Raw genomic sequence first — 5,401 nt, forward strand, 5'->3', positions numbered from 1 at the left:
GTTGCATCCATTTGGCATTCTTTGTTTTCATTGGAACACATCTGGGAAGACTATGGTGAATAGATAGTCTATGTAATGTTGTGATCGCAATTGGAATTGTGTAGCACCCCAAACCCGGCCCAGAAATTATGGCCAGATCCGGCATGCCACATCAAAAAAGTAAAAAAAAAAATTTCCATTCTAAGTCCAGAAAATCGTACTTGATGTTCAAAAGATTAATTCATTAAGGATTAAAGTGAATGGAAGCTGTGCACCAGGTAGGAAACCGGAAAAGAGGTGGTGAGTCCATCGGACTGCTTAAGTACCAAGCTCCCTTCGGATCCAATCCTAGACATGCATACCGCCATTGCCACACCTCAACGTTATGGATATTTCTAGGAAACCGATTTGATTAAGTCATTTTTAGGAAAAGTGATTAATTTTGGAAAATACTTTCATTGCGGAAGCTTTGCTTGTTCTCGTGTTATTTTGAAATCAACTGTTGTTTTTGAAAACGCGCCCTAAAGCTATCCAATTTCAACAGTTAAAATAAATATTATCTATCTTAATAAAACATATAAAAACCATCAAAAATAAATAAGCGGCCTTATTACATTTAAAAGCCTAAAACCTCAAACGTAATTAAAAGGATGTCCATTCACGGAAGAAAATCAAACTTTGAGCGGGTGGCCACTCGAATTCCCTCACGACTCCAAGCCCACTATGGTTGGGGATTTCTGCGTGGATGAAAATAAAAGGGGTGAGTTTAGGGAAACTCGGTGTGTAAGGAAAACCCATTCAAAGCCCAAGTCGGCTCAAGCCTATTGGGCCTAAGCCCATTCAGTAATAATGGTGGTCTGGCCTGAGCCCTTTTCAGATTACAATAACCGGGCCTTAGCCCTTATTCAGATAATGATATGGCCCATAGGCCCATTTCAAAATACATGCAACATCAGTAAACATATGCAAGCCCATTTGGGTAATAGTGATCTTGGGCTAGAGCCCTTTTCAGATTACAATAAAGCGGGCCTTAGCCCCTTATTCAGATAATGATATGGCCCATAGGCCCATTTCAAAATACATTCAACATCAAGTAAACATATGCAAGCCCATTTGGGAGACTACTCAACCCACCAACCACTACACTCCACCGTACCAGCCATACACTCCATGTGGGGAATAGCTCAACCCACCCACCCAACACTCCACGATTCTTGACCTTCTTTGCTCGATTATATCGATAAATTGAGGCAAAGCCTCCGATCGTGGACAAGCCACTTTCAGTACTTCCTCCGTCAATATCCCGGTCCATGCATCGATAATAACAATATGGCATGCGATAAATAACAACGATCAAACATGCATTTAAGTCAATTTAACCCTAGGGGTATTTGGTAATTTATCTCCTAGGGTAAAACTATAAAATTTTCACTTTTAAAGGTATTTCAGTAATTTATCTATTTTAGGGTTTTTCATGCATATTCCTACCTTTCACGTACTACGAGAATCACGCATCGAGGGTTCTTATCGAATTGGGCAGTTGGCCCATCATTCCAATTTTGGCCCATTAAGCCCAAAAATATCGAGGCGCAAAAATCATGCACTTTGCGTCTAAACATTGCAGCTTACCAAAAACATTAATCGATTTACCTCACGAGCATTCGCACTTTTCGCAAATCTACAAAATACCGGTTTTCGGCATTTCGACTTTTCGACTTTTGCCGATCTAGACTAAGAAAGAGGGTGTTAGTTACACACATTTCCGACGATATCTTGTGAGATCCACACACGAACTGCCTACAATTGGATTACTAACACGTTAATCTAACTATTCAAATACAAACTACATATTAACCCCTTACAATATTCGGCCAACCACACCTACAGATCATAGTGAGCTTATAAGAAATTAATAAGCAACTCATTAACAAATTTTTGTCAATGTTTACCACATAATCATAATTTCACTGCAAGCTGTCTTCCTGAGCAACAGTCACTAAATCATTTATAACTGGAGCTACGAAACTCCAAATCAAGTTCCGTTAATTTTCCCTGAAAATAGACTCATATATCTTCTATCCATAAAATTTTCAGAATTTTTGGTTTAGCCAATAAATACCAGATTTTTCTCAAAGTTTCCCATGTTTCACAGTTTGACTAATCTGACCACTCTTCATTACGAATCAAATTTCTCTTTGTACAGAATTTAAAATATGTTCTAGTTTATTTCATTTGAAACTAGACTCATTAATCTTTAATTACATAATTTATTCAGCTTCTAATTCATCTCCCACAATTTATAGTAATTTTCCAAAGTCACATTACTGCTGCTGTCTCAAGCAGATTTATTACCAAATCACTCTTTCACACCTAACTTGCATGCTTGTTATTTAAACATGTATATCACCAATCAATCATCACATATCTATGATTTTACTTAAGCATAATCTCCATTTCATCATTTTAAAGCACAACATGTTAGCCGATTTCCCATTAGCATCTAAGGCACATGCATGCTCATTTGTTTGGCTCAACTTCACATATCTTCCATTTTTCATCAAAAGAACATGAAACAACAACCATTTCCTTCATTTTAATTCATGACCAAATGCTCACAACACAACCAAAAATCAAAATATACTTCAAGAGTTAAGGTAGAATCAAGAAGAACTCATGAACCTTAAAATAGAAGCAAGGTACTAAGAACTTACCTTCAATTTTCCTCCTCCTAATGACCAAATACTCAAGAGCCTTCTCCTCTCATTTCTCTTCTCTAACTTTCAGCTATGATGAACAAAGATGGACAAAACTTTGTTCTTTTCACCCCTTTTTCTTTTAATAAAACTTCATATTTCATCCATTTAATTCTTTAATACAAAAGACATGAAATTCTTATCATGAAACTGTAATACCCCTACCCGTATTCATTGCCGGAATAGGGTACGAGGCATTACCGGAGTTTACGAATTAATTTTTTTTTTTATATTCAATATAGCCCTTTTATAAATATCTAACCTTCCCTGTAATATTAAATCGAGACCAATCCACATCAACCAAATCAATTCAACATATTTTTATGATAGATTCATGCATTTATATAAAATAACGTCATCACATATCTATAACCAGGTTTGTTAACCATACTAATGGCTAACTTTACATTCATTTCACGTTAACATTTACTTTGTTAGCTTATACATGCCATTGATTTCCAAAATAAAGTTTCTTTATATACCGAAATCCTGAGGTTGACAGTGTGATGTGTCTCCGACCAAATCTGACCTCCGAGCTCTTAACACTACAAAACAGGGAAAAAGGAAACGGGGTAAGCACTTTGTGCTTAGTAAGCTCATGTAACAAGAATTATACTTACCTAATATTTTCAATACAATATAATAAACATTCATATATCCATTCAATGCATTATTACCCTAACATGCACAAACTCAACATTCAAGTTAGTACAATAATTTCCATGTATCAATAATATATATATATACCATGATTGATGTACTCATCAATACCATGATTTTCATTCCCTTATTATTTTTCATATTTATCCCGTTGAATTTATCGGAATTTCGATGGATTTTCTGAGGTACACTTTTAGTGTACAATTCCGGGTCCGTCAATTCATATTCATGTGTGCACATTTCCATTTCAGAGAGCACACTCCCGTGAACTTCAACCTTGCAGCGGGATTACCAGTCCAGGCTAAATCCCCTGCAATATAAACTCATAGAGTATTGTCGGGATTACCAGTCCAGGCTAAATCCCCTGCAACGACAATTACTCTAATGAGCTTGGACCTGAATTACCAATCCAGGCTAAATTCAGACCCTAATTGGATTACCCGTCCGGCTAAATCCATTTACACATATTCTTGGAGGGCTATATCGGAGAGGATCACCCGTCTGGCTAGATCCTTTTACCGTCAATTCCTTTTCGAGATCCATCGAATTTTCCTTTCATTCAAACAGATTTCTTCCCATTTTATCAAATATATCAATGTTTCATAAATTTCCATATAATGAACATTCAAATCATATTCACATCAATAACATACAATCTCAAGCATTTAAGAATATAATTCAAGTTACACGAACTTACCTTGATACTTGTTTGTAAACAGTAAAAAAATCTATTAATCCCGAACTTTTTTCTTTCCTCGATCTAGCTTCGTATTTGAATCTTCTGGATCTAAATAAATAAATTTAATTATCAATTTAATACATTTCATGTTCATATGCAACATTCTCTATAATTCAACTATTATTTATAGTTCATTCAAAGCTGTCTACTTGAGTCATAGTCACTAAATTATTTATAACTTGAGCTACGGAACTCGAAATTAAGATCCGTTAATTTTTCCTGAAACTAGACTCATATATATTTTTACCATAAAATTTTCAGAATTTTTGGTTTAGCCAATCAGTACAGTTTATTCTTCAAAGTCACCCTGTTCTGTTGTCTAACAGTTCGACCCTTCTTCACTAAAATTAAATTATCTCTTTATACAGAATTCAAATGATGTTCTTGTTTGTTTCTATTAAAATAGACTCATTCAGAATTCTATACATATAAATTTAAGTCCCTAATTATTTTTTCAATTTTTATAATTTATCAAAGTCGAACAGGGGAACCCAATTCATTCTGACCTTGTCTCACAAAATTCATTATATCTCAAAATTTACAAATCCATTGCTTACAATATTTCTTCTATGAGAAACTAGACTCAATAAGCTTTAATTACATATTTTTTCATCTTTTAATTCGATTCCTACAATTTTTGGTGATTTTCAAAGTTAGTCTACTGCTGCTGTCCAAACTGTTTTAGTGCAAGCTGTTTATTACCATTTTCTCCTAAGCTTTTAATAAATGATAATTTCGTCCCTACTCAATTAGCCTCTCAATTGAGCTGATTTTTCTCAATTAACATTTTATTCTATCACCTTAAACTAGTTTACAACCTTTAGGAATCAGAATTTCAGCAATAGACTTTAATTCCAAACATTTTCACAATTAGGTCCCAAAATCAATTTCCATTGAAATTGCCTAATAAAATCATCTCATAAACAAATTAAAGCTTTAATTTCTTTCTATTTCATCATAAACTTACAGAACTCAACCATGGTGACTTTAAATTTCATCCATGAAATCAAAAACTAATGAATTTAATAGTAGGATCTAGTTGTAAAAGTCTTAGAAACACAAAAATTACAAGAAAAAGGCAAGGATTGACTCACTTGGTGCAAAAATTATGAAATACCAGCTTAGAGAACCCTCCTATGGCGTTTTTAGCTGCTGGAATTGAAGAGAAATGAAGAGAAATCTAGATATTTCCTATTTAGTCCTAGTTTTATTTAGTTAATTTTGCAATATTCCAATTTTACCCTTAATTTATCAATTTTTCTGCTGATTG

General features: G+C 34.3%; 1 long non-coding RNA gene across 1 annotated transcript; it reads right to left on the reverse strand.

The window, feature by feature from the left end:
- Positions 1-3,037: 3,037 nt before the first annotated feature.
- LOC128293856 (uncharacterized) lies at positions 3,038-4,133 on the reverse strand. The gene is made up of 2 exons (XR_008283970.1): positions 4,090-4,133; positions 3,038-3,277 (listed from the first exon to the last, which is right to left on the reverse strand). It is a non-coding gene; the product is annotated as an uncharacterized LOC128293856 (long non-coding RNA).
- Positions 4,134-5,401: the final 1,268 nt, after the last annotated feature.

The sequence above is a fragment of the Gossypium arboreum genome, chromosome 6, assembly GCF_025698485.1.
Source record: "Gossypium arboreum isolate Shixiya-1 chromosome 6, ASM2569848v2, whole genome shotgun sequence".
Taxonomy (NCBI): Eukaryota; Viridiplantae; Streptophyta; class Magnoliopsida; order Malvales; family Malvaceae; genus Gossypium; species Gossypium arboreum.